At 42.5% G+C, this 19,180-nt stretch overlaps 1 protein-coding gene across 6 annotated transcripts in view; it reads left to right on the top strand.

Moving 5' to 3' along the window:
• The first annotated feature begins 2,978 nt into the window (after positions 1–2,978).
• Positions 2,979–19,180, top strand: part of LOC118229955 (histone H3.3A-like) — a 39,266-nt gene continuing 23,064 nt past the window's right edge. For 2 of the 6 annotated variants that reach the window (XM_035422564.1, XM_035422561.1), the window contains exon 1: positions 2,979–3,291. The gene's annotated coding sequence lies outside the window, so the exon portion shown is untranslated. Of the gene's footprint in view, positions 3,292–8,429; positions 8,509–19,180 lie in introns of all 6 variants that reach the window. The other 4 variants (XM_035422562.1, XM_035422559.1, XM_035422563.1 and 1 more) reach the window with 3 other exon arrangements.

The raw sequence follows: 19,180 nt of genomic DNA, 5'->3' as shown, positions 1-19,180 counted from the left end.
AAAGACAATGCCACCAAATACTAACAAAGTGTATGTAAACTTTTGACCCATTGAAAATCTGGTATAGTACATAAAAGCTGACATAAATCTGTCGCTTATGTTATTTTGAAATGACCTCTTATGGAAATAAAGTAGATACCCTAACTGACTTATCACAGAAAATGCATGATAACATGAAATGTGTGGAGTTGTGAAAAATTGAGTTTAAATATCTTTACCTAGATGTATGTAAAGTTTTGGCCTCAACTGTAATTAACATAAATGCATTGTAATTAATTCAGTTATCCTGAATAATGGAATGGATTGAATTGTAAAAAAACAAAACAAAAAAAAAGGTCAAAGTATTAACTAGAATCTACAGTTTCTGAATTAGCATTCATGTCGCAAAAATGATCTCGTTATTTTTTTCCAAGGTAAGCTTTTTAAAACCCTGAAGTTTCTATTTGCAAGTACATTTTTTTGCTGTATTTGGCCAGGGGTCATGAGTTTTATATTATTTCTGTATTTTCAACAATGAGATGAGGAGAAAAGGTACATTGTAACAAAATTCTTTAAAAAGTCAGACCTCCAGCATATCATTTTAAAAGAGAAAGCTTTGTGTTTAAAGTGGAGTGGGATGTAAGATATGCCAACGGCCGGTAAACGAGACCAAATATAACATCTGTGCCTAAAATAAATTGTTTAAAAAATAAAGACTTCAGTTAATGTTTGTTTAGCTAACAAAACAACCAATGTGTTTTTCAAAGAAAGATGTCAAGAGACATTTTACTGGGGAGAGAAGGACAGCTAACCTCACTGCACCTTGTCAGGTAATAAGATCATCACACATTCTGCTTTAGAGAGGTAAAGATTATTAATTGGCTTATCAGACTTTCCCAAGTTTACTGCTATAGCTTTGTCTCTAGGACTGGTTTTGGGAAGGGGGAAAAATGCCTCTGGAGAGACAGTTCTACCTGTACTTCACATATCTGTCATAACACAGATAGAATTTACTCCCCTGATAAATTTGATCCTCTGATGGCACTGGTAATTTATGAGGATAACAGCTGGAAGAACTTGACAATTCTTGACCTAATTTTTTTTAAATTTTAGTCTTCTGATCCGAGCCGAAGATTCATTCTGTGTCAGAATAGTGACCACATACGTTACTGTCACAGGATAAGGATTTTAACTATCTAATTATTTATTTTTATTTTTTTAATTATTTGAGGATTTTCTACCAGGCTGAACATTTAGGGATGAGAAGCAACTATCTTTTCTTCATAAACGCAAGAACTTTTCAAAGAACACAGTGAGTTAACATTTTAGTTTATTATTATCATTGTTACTTTTGTTCTCAGAGTGAAAAACTGTCATTGAAACCTCCCCAGCTAAGTAATATGGTTATGCAAGAACATAATCAGGCAAAATGAAAGTGAAAAGTTAATTTGACCTCAATGGTTCAGAGATTAAGTTGTTTGTTGTAATGTGTGAATCCTTTAAGTCTGAGAGCATGCACACATTGTAGCTCACATTGGTTATGTTTACACGCACATCAATATCCTGATTATTGGGAGTAATCAGTATAGGACTATTTTTAGATTAAGTGATTTGGAATAACATGATTTCACTAATAACTGTGTTTACTTTTCATAGTTGTGCTAAGGTCTATGGAATTGATGTAATAAGCCACTCTTGCAATTTGATTAAGCATGAAGAGAGTTTCTTCATCTTTCCAAAAATGATTACTTATAATTGCACCACCACTCCTCACGCTGCTTTGTGTGTTACTGTTCACCATGCTGGTTTAAATGGGAATTGTACAAACAACATCAGACTCTGGGGACCTTTTGCATGCACATTTTTAAAAAGCTAAACGAAATTCAACTGAAAGGTTTGCATGGACCAATAAAAGATTGAGCAGAAATCTGGGTGTCCTAATTAAGTCAAATTTACTTTGATTTTGACCTTACATCGATTAAGATTATCAGATTATAAAGTGATTACATGACAGCTTTCATAATCCAAGTATTGTCATAATTGGGGTAATCAAATAATCAGTGTACATGTAAATATAGCCATTATAAGTCACTAGATAACTGTCTGCTAAAACAATATAATGTAATGTATTGAGTATCAGGTGACTACTGTTTAGTGTCTTTTGGCTACTAAGCTAGAAAACAATCCATTGATTTAAAAAAATCTCTAGAATACATTACCATCTACTTTTCTCAATGGTCTCTCTTGAGGTCCCATATTTTGAATGGACTTTTTGCTTACATTGTTCCGTGTGCATTTTGCAGTCTGATATTTTCTTTAGGCTACATTCAAGCTTCTTGACAATAGACAATTAGAGCTACCCATGCCAGGTATTCAGGCTTAGACCCTGCTTCTGATGTACATTTGTTTATTCGATTTCTATTTGTTTATTCTAGGGGCAACATAGCTCAGGAAGTAAGAGCGGTTGACTGGCAGTCGGAGGGTTTCCGGTTCAATCCCCCGCCCTGGGCGTGTCGAAGTGTCCCTGAGCAAGACACCGAACCCCTAATTTCTCCCAATGAGTTGATTGGTACCTTGCATGGCAGCCTTTCACCATTGGTGTGTGTGTGGGTGAATGAGAGGCATCAGTTGTAAAGTGCTTTGGATAAAAGCGCTAGCCTATATAAATGCAGCCAGTTTACTATTCCAATTTTCCCCATAGTTTCTATGTTATGTAAACATTGAATTGCACCATCACATAGGAAGACATTACAGATATTATTTAAAAAAGAAGACACATGTAGCGTAAAGAAGACCTGGATTGTTATACTGTAAACACTGAATTTGTAACAGCAGAACCATTTAGCAATGTTTTCCAGATTTGTAAATTCAGTTTACTGAAACAAAAAATGTAAAATTCCCTGTTCTTATTTTGCCAAAGCCAAATAATTCCTAAAGAAATTACACCGCACGTCAAGGTTTGTTAAATAGCCAACATCAAGTTACATTATAATATTTTTGTTTTACTACACGAATTATGGAGTTTGGTGCACGCATGATCGTACTAGCTCTCACCTACCGACAAATACTACTGACAGTGTAGCTTAATGAGCAATTATGAAATAAGTCTTTGAAAGTCGCGTTTTTCCTCTTGGCGAAGCTCTGCATGCCCGAATTGTTTGTATACTGTGTTGTAAGGAGATTCTTCCCTATTTAGTGTCATTGGCTGTGTTAGTGTTAGCGGAGACTAGTGGAATTACCTGGCAGCCATCTTTCAATTGTGTCTTTAACCGAAGATCTTCAAATAGTGCTTTGCTGAGAAGCTTCAGAAAGGTAAGTTTTACTTGAAACAAAATAGCGTTAGTGAAACGTAGAAATATCATGAAGACATCGAGCATGCTTTTGAGTTTATGGAAAATGTAATTTCTGATTGTAAACTATGCAGTTCAAAGTTTCGGGCAGGAGAGATTTTGGAATTGCAAGCAAAATGTAGCAAGCTAAAAGGGATGACTGAATCCAGCAAGCATTGGTTCCCATTATGTGAATGATTTGCCGTCCCTATGACAGTCGGCAGGAATTAAAAACATGTCTTGGTATTGCAAGTAGTTCATTTAGCGTTATCGCATCGATTTAAGAATTTGGTGATGCAAAATGTATATTTTGATGTTACGTTGGGGTATTTATATTCTTATCTGTTTTATGCTGCCCTACGTACTGCAAGACATTCACCATTTTGTGTTATCGTGTCTAATACGCTACAGTGTTTAGGAATCCCTGCTAACTAGCTGGACCTGGCTGTGGAATTCTGGATGTGTGATATTGCAGACCGTAGGCCGTATGTGATGCCACTGCAATTGTGGTCTTTGCTTGAATTCTTATTTTGCATTTGAGAGTGGGCTAATATCAATTTCACGCTTTATACTTTGTTCTTGTACACATGACTGTGCCGTCACTTGCTATTTTCGCGATTACTATGGGGACAAAAGTAGCCGGCATTTATAGTTGAAATTTATGTAAAAATGCTGATATTGGCTAATCGTGGATAAAACAGCTGAATAAACTAATTTTTACACGATCATTTTTGGGCCAAAAGTAATATAACTCAAATCACTTTTTGATAAAGGATATCGCAGACTGCATTTTAAATGTAATTGTTGCGCTTAGAGTTTCTCAACGGGTCTGAAAATTAAAGCCCGACCCGACCCGAAGAAAACCCGATTGTCCGAAAACTGCGCAACTTGCATAGGCTCAGACTGCGCGGCACACACAGGGGTGCAGCTAGGTGAGCAGGAACGCCACACCACTGAGCAAAACACGCACTCGAATCAGAAACTCTCGAGGATGCCCTTAATGAAACAGAATGCTTTATATTAAAACATTCACATTACCTATCTTTAATTATTTCGTCCTTTGTCTGTTTTGTGTGCATTTAAAACTGATCGGTTTTGCTTTCAGCGGTCTCAGTGAAGTAAACCGATGTTGCCCACAGCAAGCAATTGGAATTTACTTCTGTTTTTAAAGTTTGTCATGATGTAGGTAATAACATTTTTAGGATGTGTTTTTCATTAGAACGGTCTTAAAATTGTTTACTGTTGTGTAGTTTGCTTATTCTTGTCGAATCGTTGTATTCATATGGTTATTATTAGCATATCATTAGGGTATTCATCACATAGCATACAGAACTTATAGTTGATAGGATATCCTCCCACCCCTGTTCTGTTCCTATATATCATAATCCAAATGATCAACTTAGTAAGTAAGTGCTAGTGGTGTGTCGATCCATGAAGGAACTGGACAGTCTGTCTTGGGTCCAGGTCCAGATCCAGAAAGAGTTAGACTACGTACAGTTGAGGCCAAAAGTTTACATACACCTAGGCTGAAGTGTGCAGAGTTGTGAAAAACTGAGTTTGAATATCTGTAGCCTATGTGTACGTAAACTTTTGGCCTCAACTGTAGCTGCTGCAGCCCTACGTGTCTCCATTCTCATAATGCCTTCGTATTGCAATGATGAACTTGCCTGTAATGAGTAAAGAATTAAACACAATTGGCTTACACTAGTTGGTTAGCCCAGCTACAGCTAAGAAACACTATAGCTTATCGGTAGCATACTCTCTGGTTACGTGATGTAAATAAAGCTTGAATGAAAGGCCATCAGTATGTTATTTCCCAATGGAGACATCGTATTTTTTAGGCAGAGTCGCTAGGTCTGGTCTCAACTCGAGCGATTAAACTGCAGTCACATTCCTTTATTCAAACATAGTATGCTAGGCTATCACCACATTGTTGATAATTCTGGAGGGCAACACTGGTGCTGGACAATGTTGCTGGAAACAGACACAACAATAAATACAAATATAGTCTAGATGGCACGTATGCTAATTTTATTAATGGACGTGTCAGTCCACGTGAATGATCATGTTTCTTGTGATTTGAGAAATTAGCCTAGCTGTGAAGGTTAGGCCCATTTGATCCATGTTACCAATGAAATGTTATTGCTGACATTATGTTTTTCTTAGTTTTATTGAGCATATTGTAATAAAGGTCCTTTAAAATTAATCGTAATTTAAATGGAATATAATAATAATATTTATAAATAACTTTTTTTCTTATGTAAATTCACTTTACGAGCAACGCGTATAGGCTCAATCATTTTAGATGGAGGGGTGGCATAAATTTTCAAGATCCACATAAATAGGCTATTGAATTAAAAAATTGACTGTAAATTTTAGATCACCCCTCCAACTGATTATTTCAACCCTTTGGGTTATTTTCTCTACGATTCTCTCCCAACTTTTTGGTATGTCTAAGTAAATATGAGATTGATAGATCTAAGTTACTTTGATGAGGACAGCATCAAGATGAGTGACTCTTGAAAGAGGAACAATATTTGGACTCATTTTAATCAGGTGTCAGCAACAATTGCCTCAATTTGCAAGAGTCAGATCTCAATAAAAGGGGCGCCCACTGAAAATCTTCAGACGTAAAAAGAAAACATCCTATGCAGCTGACACAGGTCAGAGAAGAACCTGTACCTACTGAAGAAGATAGCAGCACCAGCACTACTTCAGTTAGTGTTGCCACACTGGGAACAGGTAGGGCCACACAGAGCACTTTGACTCATTTTGTCTCAAGGCCCATTTGTCCGTAAAGACTAAGTGCTGTGGATGAGGAGCTGGCAATAATGATTGTCCTTGATTTTCAGCCTTTTACTTTTGTTGAAGACAAGGGGTTTAGAGGCTACAAAAAGGCATTAAACCCCTCCTATGTACTTCCAAGCTGGAAAACGCTTTCCAAAACAGTCATTCCTGAAATGTTCCAGAAGAACTGTGAGAAAATGTAAGAAAAAGATAAAGGTGTGATAAAAGTGCTTCTGAAGTGTATCTTATTACAGACTGCTGGACATCCAGGGCCACAACCAGCTTCATTTCTGTAACATGCCATTTTATGGAGGATTTTAAAATGACTTATTGCCTGCTTGACTGTGTTGAGGTCAGGGGAAAGGCATGCAGCAGACAATCTGGAAGACCAACTTCTGAGGATTGCCTAGGAGTGGAATATCACTGATAAAAGCCGCGTTTCCACCGCAGGAACTATACCCCGGAACTAGGAACCTTTTGAGGAACTCGGTGCGTTTCCACCGCAGGAACTAGGGTCTAAATTTAGTTCTGGGGGCTTTGTTTTACCCCCCAAAAGGTTCCTGCTCGGGGGGTAGTACTTTCCGAAAGTACAGGAACCTTTTGGGTGGAGCTTGCAGCGCTGAACATTTCTGATTGGTCGAGTACTCACAGGATTTTTTTGTGTCTATTTTCAGGCGCCATGTTTGAAAATATGCAGGCGCAAACCAATTTATTTTCATAATAACTTCAAATCAAACTTGTATGTTATGCGGCGCAGTAGCCTACTTTTGGTTATAGCCTGCCAACGTCTTGGAATTATAACGTGTGCTCTTCTGTTCTTTTCTTGCTTTAGTATTCGTTTTATAAAATGCTAAGCATTCGTGCTGGGACAGCATATTACATACTAAAACATTCAAACGGATTAATTCGGTTGCTGAATATTTTCTTCCGGATTTTCTTAGCCCGTTGTAATTGACTCAAAACGTTTGATACGGTTATGTGAGGTATGCGGTAGTTCTGCGTAATTCACATTGGTGATACAGTAAAAGCAAACTGGAAATCACCTTCCGCACTTTTTGTCAGGGTAAAATAACAGGATAATTCTAGTAATCGTACCTTTAGCTTTTTCAGACTGCCGTAATTTTACTCTGCCATTCTTCAATTCCACAAAAAGAACAGGAAGACTATGGACTAATTTATGGTGCATGGTTCGCATCTGGAGGGCACACTTCGCTGCTCGGCTAGCAGTAACTTCGAAGGAAAACAAACGGTGGCTGTACCACTACTAATTTAAATTTTCACGCAAGTCCGAGTTTTCGTTCTATTCTTGTCATTTTGCGATTAGCCTATATGGAATTGACGATGAGAAAGTAATCAAACAGCAAATTGTTTACAACGTGTGCATTTTTTCTGCTGTTGTTGCCAGTTAGGCTATATTGGAAATGTGAATGCATTCTGTCGCTTCGGATGTCAAGACATGAAAGCGAATGTTCGCATAAAAACATAATGAATGTGTTTGAGAGGATATATAAAACAGTTACAATCTGACTATTGGTCTGTTATATCCTATTTGTTGCATAACGGTCCAAGTTCAACTACCAACGACAGTTTTGCTTGACAGCGGTAAAATATGCCCAAACGGCTGCAGAAGAATATTTCAATTCCATGTGATTAAATCGATAAAAATCAATAAATACTAAAGTAACCATATATAGTCATTGTTGGTAACCCGTTGTATATAAGTGGAATAAACCCCTCCGGGCTGTCCCGGTTATTAGAAAATAATGTAGGCTACTTCGGTAGTATGGGGGTTACAGAAGAAATCATATGACAGATGGACCGACGACAACGTCGCTTTTTCATACATCAGTGGGCTAATTTGCCTAATCTTCGCGGGACTTTAGACCCCGGTGGAAACGCAGACAACCATTGGCTGAAGGAACCTTTTAGTTCCTGGTAAAGTAGTTCCTGGGACTGAAAGTTCCGGGTAATTTTGGTGGAAACGCGGCTAAAGTTGCTGCCTGTGTCATTGACAATGCTGCCAATCTAATGCTGGCCATCAAGAAAACAGGCTGGAAACACCTTCCTTGCTTTGCTCACACACTAAATCTGACTGTAAAGAGGTCCTTGGACAAGTAAAAGGTATAGTTGAATACCTACACCGGAGCACAGTTGCCTCTGAGAAACTGAGGAGCACTCCGCTTCAGATGGGGTGGCCAGAGCTGTGTCTCAAACAAGACTGTCCAACCCATTATAATTCCTCATATGACATGCTCAAAAGGATCTTAGAAAATAAAGACCTCATCATCACCACCCTGGCCTTAGTCAATCGCCATCTGTTTACCCTATCCCCAGATGAGTAGGAAGAAGTGGGAGGGGCCTGCGATGTGCTAAAGCCCTTTGAAGAGGTCACTGTTGAAAATAGTGGTGAAAGGTATGTGAAACCTCATGATTGTGAGAGTTTTAAAACATATTATCATAGTTTATATTATTAGTTAAATGCTCTGATTCTGAAGGCCTGGTTTTCACTTTCACAAGCATATCAAAACAAAGTCGTAAAACCTGTCAGTCAAGGGCGCAATTAATCCTCTTGACCTAGGTTGTTACTATGGGAACAAGATGTGACATAGTAGTAGTGGTAGTATCAGGAGTAATAATAATAATAACAACAACAAGAATAATAACACATTTTCTGTGAGGCCTAATTCCTCTTTCATTCTCTTAGTTATGTGACTGTCTCAAAGGTAATACAACTGGCAAGGGGTATTCAAAATATCACAGCAGACAATCAAAGAGTTGGTGGAAACCTCAGAAGGCCTGTGAGAGATATGGTGGAAGCCCTGGGCAAAAACATGGTAAACAGATTCCACAAAATGGAGTACCATTTACTGCTCTCAGAAGCCGCAGCTGTAGACCCCACATTCAAAAAAAGGGCTTTCCATGATGAGCAGCAGATGAGGCCTATCAGCGAATTTCAAATGCTGCAGCGAAGGTGACAATCACCAACCAGCAGGCTGAGGAGGAGGAACAGGGAGCAGCAGCAGAAGCAGCGGGCACCACACGGGAGAGTGCTGTGTGGAGTGATTTTGATGAGCAGGTCTCTGGGCTTATGACCACCAGGTGCAACCCAAATACAGAAGCCATAATGGAGGCCCACGCATTCCTAGAGAACCCTCTGCTTCCCAGGTCTTGCAGCCACATCTGTCCCATCAGAAAGGGTTTTTAGGAAAACCGTGCAGATAATCTCTGAACGAAGAAGCCGCATAAACCCTTCAAAGGTGCGCCAGATTGTATTGCTGAATGCACACCTGCAGGCTTAACTGATTACCTGCAGCTTTTGTCATTCTGTTGCACTATTTTATTTTATGTACTAAATTTTGTTTATTATTTATGCCTGTTCTGGGCGGCACGGTGATGCAGTGGGTAGCACTGTCGCCTCACAGCAAGAAGTTCATGGGTTCGAATCTCGGCTTGGGGCCTTTTTGTGTGGAGTTTGCGTGTTCTCCCAGTGTCCGCATGGGTTTCCTCCGGGTACTCCGGTTTCCTCCCACAGTCCAAAGACATGCAGGTAGGCTGATTGGAGACCCTAAATTGCCCATAGGTATGAGTGTGTGAGTGAATGGTGTGTGTGCCCTGCGATAGATTGGTGGCCTGTCCAGGGTGTATTTCTGCCTCTCGCCCAATGCACGCTGGGATAGGCTCCAGCACCCCCTACGACCCTGCTCAGGATAAGCAGGTATAGATAATGGATGGATGATTTATGCCTGTTCTTTTGATTTTATTTTTGTTTTGTACAATTTGTTCCTTTTGCTATTCACTTTAATTAATGTTAATATTTTCTTGTAATTGTAATATTTCTTGTTTGCATTTTATTTCAGTAAAATAAAACAAAAATATATGTCTCACCACCTCTCTCACAACAAATAGTGATGTATAATGCAAATGACATTAAACTGAGGGAGTGAGTAACATTTTAATTGAATATGAACAAGCTTTAAAACATGTGAAGACAGTAGTTTGCAAGCTGAATGGGTTTTGGAACTTTTGAGATGGTCTAGTAGATGGAGTTATTCAGGATGAAGAGGATAGTGTAGCATGTCACTACATTAAATAACTGCTCACACTCTCCAACCAGCTTAAACAGGAAGGTGCAGAATTAACCAAAGGTGAGCGGTGATGCTTAAGTGGAGGAATTGGCTAGGTTACAGAGGCAGTCCTCAGACCACCAAATCAAGCTTCTACTAAAGCGCTAGAGGATAAAATATTAAGGCTGAGAGACAAACTAAAAAGCAATGAAGCTACAGCCAGCCCAAGCTTAGCACCACCGCTTAGGCACATAACCAGAGTACCAGAAGTAACAATGAGGCGTGAGTTCAAAATCTGTGGTCAGATTGTGGAGAGAGGTCAGAAAGACAAACTGTCTTATACAAATTTGATGCATCAAATTGAGAGTGGAGTGCATAAAGGCTACTGTGAAGAGGAAATTACTGATGCCATTGTAAGAGCTATCCGCCCAGGTCTGAACATTCGGGATATGCTGGAAATAAAGAACGACCTCACTCTCCCCAGCTGAGAACTATTCTTAAGGGGCACTTTAAAGAAGACAGTTCCACTGATCTGTATCACAAGCTTATTAATGTCACCCAAGACAACCGTGAGTTCCTCCAAAACTTCCTATTCAGGGCTATTGAGCTCAAATAGTGGCTGTTTGTTGCTGCTAGAGACGGCAGGTCAGATGAACAGTATAGCCCTGAGCTCATATAGAAAAAGTTTTTGAGGTCAGTTAGTACTGGGCTGTTGAGTGACCACATTTAAGTTCCAGCTGAAGTACTATCTAGAGCAGTGGTGTCAAACTCGTTGCCATGGAGGGCCGTGTGTATGCAGGTTTTCATTCCAACCAATTAATGCTGCCTTAATTGTCCAATTACTCATTCAGCCATATGCGTTTAACTGCATTGAAGCACAGAATATAAGAAAATTTTTATTTAGACAATGCGGGTCACCATAGACGTCGGGTCACCGTTGTGCACAAACCTGCATCCCTAATTCAGCAAATAATTTAACTAATTATATAATCAAGATCTGAGGCTGGAATGAAAACCTGCATACACACGGCCCTCCATGGCAATGAGTTTGACACCACTGATCTAGAGGATCAGACCATCACAGATGAGGTGCTCATTGAGAAAATGAATGAGGCAGCTAGCTTTGAGAGTGAAAGGCAACAAAAGCTGAGAAAGAACACATGCAGCAAAATTACCAAAATGTGTGAATTACAGACTGAAGTGCAGGTACACCAGCAAAGCCATGAGAGGTCAGTAGAGCAGATAGAGTTGCGTGACCACGCTGCTGACACGGATAACAAAGAGAAAGGACGGAAGGCACCAACGGTAAGCACGAAGAAAGAGTCTGAGCTTTATGAAGTGGTGAAGCAGCTTAAGAAAGAGGTAGCAGAAATGAGAAAAGCCATACGTGAGTCACCACAGCCATATCGTCACTCCCAACCAATGGCAAAGTGAGGGTGCAAGGCCTATCAGGAAAACAGCATCGGTGACCAGTGTGACCACTGTTTTAAGTGTGGGCAAGAGGGGCACTTCTCTAAAGGCTGCAGAGCACAAAAGAGAACAAGTAATGCTGACCAGGTAGCCATTAGGGGGCACACTATAATTCACCCATCCATAACACCTCAGAGCCAGGAAGAAAAATGTAGCAGTGTTCACAAGCTGATATGTGACAGCATTAAACACGTAGAACAGCGTGAGGCAGCCACACAGCAGCATTGGGCATCTGTGGAAGAGCTAGAGGGATCCACTTACGTTAGTCACCTTCTCCTAAACGTCATGCCCAGCTTCTAAACCTCATTGGCAGAAAATGCATGGTGAACTGTCTCTTTGATGGTATAGCTACACAGGCTTTGTGGGATACAGGTTCTTAGGTCTGTCTAATTAATGAAGACTGGAGGAAAAAGCATCTTCCACACAGACGTACGGAGCACCGAGGAGATTTTGGGATTCGGAACGCTGATTGGAAAAGCTGTGAACCAGACAGCCATCCCATTCTCCGGATGGATCTAGGTAAGATTCCAGCTTAGGTCAGACGATGCCCCACAACCAGAGCTGTTGGTTTCAGTGCTTGTTGCTCATGACCCTGACGTTGCAGAGGAGCCTATCATCGGCTACAATGTAATAGAACACCTACTGAGGAGCGGGAAAGAGATGCAACCAGATGCTATAACAAGGGCCATGGGCACCGCATTCTCTGTTGACTGTAGGAAGGCAGAGGTGTCTGTGAAGCTCACACAGCATGAGGACACTGAGGTGAGTGAAGGAGCAGTGCAAGTGGGCTGGCAAAGGACAAGCATTCCAGCTGGTCAGACAAAGGCATTGAAGTGTACAGTAAGAACAGGCTTCATATCAACGAATCAGGAAGTGCTGTTCGTTCCAGCTGACAATCCAAGATGGCCAGATGGACTGCGGGTCAACAAAACCATCTGCCTCAGCTGACAATCTAAGATGGCCAGATGGACTGCGGGTCAACGAAACCATCTGCCTCCCAAAAGGTACGTGGTCCAGATTCAGCATCCCTGTCATGATTGACACATGGCATGACACCACCCTGAGTCCACACACTGTCCTAGGCCAGATTGAGAGTGTCAAAGTGGTCTACCCAGCAGAGGCAAAGCCTATTGGAGTGGATGTAGCTGTAAACCACAGCTCAGCAGAGGTGTCAGAGGACATGAGCCGTAGTACAACACGGACAGAGGAGGATGTTGGACCCACAACACACCAGGATGAAGAATTATGGGAGCCTCCAGTGTCCATCAGCCATCTGACGCCAGAGCAACAGACAAGTGTGAGACAGGTGTTGAGAGAGGGAAGGGGTACATTCTCCCGTGATGACAGCGATGTAGGATGCGTTCCATCTCTGGAACTCAAGATCCGACTGAAAGACACCACCCCGGTGCTACCAACAGCATGTAATAAAACTGACAGCAAAGAAACCAAGTACGGTTCCTGGGAAAGCTTGTGTCCAAAGACGGGTACACAACTGACCCTATCGACATAGCACCGGTGCAAGCCTTTCGAGAGAGAAAACCAGCAACAGTGGGCGACCTGCGGAAGTTGTTAGGATTCATCTCCTACTATTGTCCTTACATCCCGAATTTCTCACGGATCGCTAAGCCGCTATCTGACTTATTGAGCATGGATAAGACTACAGCGAGTGGGCGCCAAAGCTAAAAGGAAAGAACAAAGCTGGAAAAAAGAGCCAACAACTAAGGCCAACTTCCATCTTATCACCCTGTTACATGAATGACAAAACATCAGGAAGTACTCTGTGAGCTCATCAAGTTTTTGTCTCAGCCTCCTGTTATACGATATTCAGACTGCACCATTCATCATGCACTGTGATGCATTACATTACATTACAGGCATTTGGCAGATGCTCTCATCCAGAGCGACGTACAACAAAGTGTATAACCATAACCAGGAACAAGTGTGTCGAAAACCCTAGAGAGAAGTACTGTTCCAAGTGCAGGGAACAACAGCATAGTTCAACTTGGACCCTGTAGGTTAAACTGATTAGCACTAACACAAATGAGAACAGCAACAACGCAGTCTATGCAAAAATACAAGCAGTAGTTAAGACGAGTGCATTAACTAAGTCACCTACGAAACCGCTACCTAGTTACAGCCCTAAGCTTACAGTCAATTTAGAGATTACAGGTAGGTAGGGAGGGATAGGGAGAGGTGCAGCCTGAAGAGGTGAGTCTTCACTTGTCGCTTGAAGTGGGTCAGTGTCTCAGCTGTTCTGACCTCCATGGGGAGGTCAATGAGATAAAGAGTTGTGTGTCGTCGGCATAACAGTGATAGGACAAGCTATGGGCAGAGATTACAGGGCCAAGGGATCTGGTGTATAAAGAGAAGAGAAGGGGACCGAAGACTGAGCCCTGGGGAACTTCGGTGGCGAGGGGACGGGGCGGCGATACTTTACCAGCCCAGGCAACCTGGAAGGAACGATCGGAGAGGTAAGACTCGATCCAGTCAAGGACTGTGCCGCAGATCCCTGTTGCTGCCAGGGAGGACAGGAGGATGGAGTGCTCCACAGTGTCGAATGCAGCGGAGAGGTCTAGAAGAATCAGGACAGAGGAGAGGGAGGCTGCTCGTGCGGCATGGAGTGACTCACTGACCGAGAGGAGTGCAGTCTCTGTCGAGTGGCCAGGCCTGAAGCCGGACTGGTGGGGGTCAAGCAGGTTATTCTGAGAGAAGAAAGCAGAGAGTTGGTTAGATGCAGCTCGTTCAAGTGTTTTGGATAGAAAAGGAAGGAGAGATTCCCGGGTGGTAGTTCTGAATGACTGAGGGATCTAGTGTTGGCTTCTTCAGCAGCGGGGTGATGTGGGCCCTCTTGAAGGATGAGGGGAAACATCCAGAAGATAGGGAGGAGTTCACGAGGGAGGTGACAAATGGGAGGATGTCTGGTGTGATTGCCTGAAGGAGAGATGAGGGGATAGGGTCGAGGGCGCAGGTGGTAGGGCGGTGGGAGAGCAGGAGCTGGGAAATTTCAGAGTCTGTGAGGAGAGAAAATGTGGAGAAACGGGGTGGAGGGGGTGGAGGGCCGCAGAGGTGGCGGAGGGCGCAGAGAGGGCAAAGGAGCTGCGGATGTCTGTGATCTTCTCAAAGAATGCTGCAAAGTCATCTGCAGTGAAGGAAGACTGGGGTGGGGGAGGTGGCACGCTGAGGAGAGAGGAGAAAATAGAGAACAGTTGATGAGGGTTAGAAATTGAGTTATAAATTTTAGTTTGATAGAAATTTGCCTTAGCGGCAGTGACAGCAGAAGAAAACTGTCAGGAGAGACTGATAGGCTGAAAGGTTGGATGGATCCCTGGATTTTCCCCACTTCCTCACAGCAGCGCGGAGGCTGGCCCTGGAGGTGCGTAGGATGTCAGACATCCATGGACTGGGAGGGGATGAGCGTGCTGGCCTAAGGTCAAGAGGACAGAGGGAGTTGAGTGCTGAGGAGAGAGATGCTTGCTTCCCAAGAAGGCCTTGGAGCAGTCTTATACCAGAGACATGAAGGCAAGCTTAGAGTCATCGCTTATGGATTGAGAACGCTAACAGCCCCGGAGAAGAACTACCACATTCACTCTGGAAAATTAGAGTTCCTCGCCATGAAGTGGGCGATTTGCGATCGATTCAGAGATTACTTGTACTACGCCCCTTCATTCAGTGTGTACACGGACAACAATCCATTAACTTATGTGCTCACCACAGGCAAGCTTAATGCAACCACTCACCGCAGGGTAGCTGAGTTAGTGGACTTTAATTTATAGACTAGGGAAGGCAAATGCAGATGCGGATGGCTTGTCAACGATGCCTTTGGGTATGGAGCAGTATATGCAGAGGTGCTCACAAGAAGTGAATCCTGAGGTCATAACTCACTCACCAAATCACTATCGCTGCAGTCCGAAGAGCAGGAACCTTGGATGTGTCCAGTCACCATTGCAACAGCATTGACAGAAGAGAAGAACAGCCAGTTACCATCGACAGTTGCAGAGTTATCAAGAGAGGCCTTGAGAAAAGCACAAGAGGAGGATCCAGTGATCAGCAAAGTACTCCAGAGCATGACCACCCAGAAATGGTCAAAGAGGAGGGCGCTGGAGTGCCATGATGAAAGCACTGCTCTCATGAGAGAGAAGAACAGGCTGTTCACAGACTAAGATGGTATCTTGTACAGAGGAACAGCGACCCATTCCCAACTGGTACTACCCAAGCAGTTTCACCAGCTGATCTTCAAGGAGCTGCATGAAGAGATGGGGCATCTGGGAGTAGAGCGGACTTTCCATCTACTCCGAGACTGATTCTACTGGCCTCATATGCAGAGAGACGTGGAGCATTACATCGCAAAAGCGTGTAGCTGTCTGAAGCGTAAGCGTCCCAACAAACAAAGGAGAGCACCACTCCAGAGTATAGTAACCACCTATCCCTTTGAGATGGTCTCCATAGATTTTCTACATCTGGAGAAATGCAGAGGCGGATATGAGTATATCTTGGTTGTGATGGACTATTTCACAGGCTTCGCACAGGCATACCCATGCACTAACAAGTCTGCAAAAACAGCTGCAGAGAAGATCTTCGGTGACTTTGTGCTCAAGTTTGGCTTTTCCTGCTAAATTCCACCATGACCAAGGCAAGGAGTTTGAAAACCAGCTGTTCGCCAAACTTCAAGAATACTGCGAGATCAGAGGCTCCCGAACAAGGGGAACAGCCAGGTCGAACGCTTCAACAGAATGCGTCTGTCCATGCTCAGAAACCTCACAGATGAAGCTTAAAGCAGACTGGAATAGTTCCTTCACTAAAGTGGTCCATGCTTACAACTGTACATGCAGCGAAGCGACTGGATTTGCTCCGTACTACCTTCTCTATGGCAGAAACCCAAGGCTTCTGATTGACATCATGTTTGGCAGAACACCAAGTGGCCAGGGCTCATCCCATCAAGATTACGTGAGAAAGTGGAGAAAACGGATGGACAAGGCCTATCAACTGGCATCAAAATCTGCACAGACAGAAGGAAACAGAGGAAAAGCCCTTTATGACAGGAATATTCAAGGAGCTGAACTGGAACCAGGTTGCAGAGTCCTAATCCGCAATATGAATGAGAGGGGAGGGCCTGGAAAGCTCAGATCCTACTCGGAAGAACGAGCCCATATCGTGCGAGAGAAGAAACTGGACTGTCCGGTCTATGAAGTGCAACCTGAAAATGGCCAGGGCCGGATCGGAATTCTCCATAGGAACCTTCTGCTACCCTGCGACTTCCTTCCACTGGAGGAACAGCCACCAGAAAAACCTGAAAAACCAGGAGTGAAGAAAAGAAAGGGCTAGAAATGGAAATCACTAATCAGAGAACTCGAGAGTAGTTCCGATGATGAAGAGGTATGAAGAGTCTTTACTGGACCATCCTGGATGGAGACTCAGGAACAAGGCAGTTCCCAGATCAGCCTGGATGCAGAGGAATTCCACCCACAGCAGGCCGCTGCAGCGACAGAGCCAAATGAAGAGGCAGATATGGAACAGAACCCTGTGGCACGTGAAGATGGAATAGCATCAGAGAGAGAGGCTGATAAAATGCAGAGAGTTGAGCCTGGTGAAGAGCTTGTCTATAGCCGCGTTTCCACCAAAAGTACCCGGAACTTTTAGTCCCAGGAACTACTTTTCAAGGAACTAAAAGGTTCCTTCAGCCCATTGTTGTTTGCGTTTCCACCGCGGTCTAAAATCCCGCGAAGATTAGGCAAATTAGCCCACTGACATATGAAAAAGCGACGTTGTCGTCAGTCCATCTGTCCTATGATTTCTTCTCTAACCCCATACTACCACCGAAGTAGCCTACATTATTTTCTAATAACCGGGACAGCCCGGAGGGGTTTATTCCACTTATATACAACGGGTTACCAACAATGACTATATATGTTTACTTTTGTATTTATCGATTTTTTCGATTTAATCACCTGAAATTGAAATATTCTTCCGCGGCCGTTTGGGCATATTTTACCGTTGTCAAGCAAAACTGTCGTTGGTAGTTGGACTTGGACCGTTGTTATGCAACAAATAGGGTATAACAGACCAATAGTCAAATTGTAACTGTTTTATATATCCTCTCAAACACATTCATTATGTTTTTATGCGAACATTCACTTTCATGTCTTGACATCCGAGGCGAGAGAATGCATTCACATTCCACAAATAACTGGCAACAACAGCAGAAAACATGCACACGTCGTAAACAATTTGCTGTTGAATTTATTACATTCTCATCATCAATTCCATATAGGCTAATCGCAAAATGACAAGAATAGAACGAAAACTCGGACTTGCGTGAAAATTTAAATTAGCAGTGCTACAGCCACCGTTTGCTTTCCTTCAAAGTTACTGCTAGCCAAGCAGCGAAGTGTGCCCTCCAGATGCGAACCATGCACCATAAATTAGTCCATAGTCTTCCTGGTCTTTTTGTGGAATTGAAGAATGGCAGAGTAAAATTATGGCAGTCTGAATAAGCAAAAGGGACGATTACTAGAATTAACCTGTTATTTTACCCAGACGAAAAGTGCGGAAGGTGATTTCCAGTTTGCTTTTACTGTATCACCAATGTAAATTACACAGAACTACCGCATACCTCACATAACTGTATCAAACGTTTTGAGTCAATTACAATGGGCTAACAAAGAAAATCCGGAAGAAAATATTCAGCAACCGAATTAAACCATTTGAATGTTTTGGTAACGTAATATGCTGTCTCAGCACGAATGCTTAACATTTTATAAAACGAATACTAAAGCAAGAAAAGAACAGAAGAGCACACGTTATAATTGCAAGTCGTTGGCAGGCTATAACCAGAAGTAGGCTACTGCGCCACATAATATACAAGTTTGATTTCAAGTTATTATGAAAATAAATCGGTTTGCGGCTGCAGATTTTTAAAAATTGTGGTTGAAATTAAACACTGCGAGTAGCCTAGTCGACCAATCAGAAATTTTCAGCAATTGCGCCTCACCCCAAAAGTTCCGGTAGCCTACTTTTGGAAAGTACTACCCCCCGAGCAGGGACGTTTTTGGGGGTAAAATAAAGTCTCCGGAACTTAATTTAGACCATAGTTCCTGCGGTCGAAACGCACTGAGTTCCTCAAAAGGTTCCTAGTTCCGGGGTAAAGTTCCTGCGGTGGAAACGCGGCTTATGGCAACAACCAGGAGGAACTGTCCAGTCATGAAGATGACCAGACTATATCCTTTGGGAAAGAGAAAACAAACTCAAACATATACATACTACCCTCTAGGGCAGCCTACAGTCACGTAGATATACTTACCTTGCTCTTTCACACACACACACACGTTCAGGTAGTTAATGTAAATATGAGGGAATGAAAAGATAAGGGGGAAAGCTCCAGTGTAACCTGCTAGTGGGAAGAGAAGTTAAGAGTCCAAGACTTAGGTTAATGAGAGAGGTTGAGTTTTCCATTGACCCAGTAACCAGAGACACTGACACAGAACGGTGACCAAGAAAGAGCAGTCAACGGGAATGCAGAAGAGTTGAAAAGTCTTTAGTTATCAGCAAATGGGA

The sequence above is a fragment of the Anguilla anguilla genome, chromosome 6 (genome assembly GCF_013347855.1).
Source record: "Anguilla anguilla isolate fAngAng1 chromosome 6, fAngAng1.pri, whole genome shotgun sequence".
Lineage (NCBI taxonomy): Eukaryota > Metazoa > Chordata > Actinopteri > Anguilliformes > Anguillidae > Anguilla > Anguilla anguilla.
This window is presented reverse-complemented; position numbering and strand designations above follow the sequence as displayed.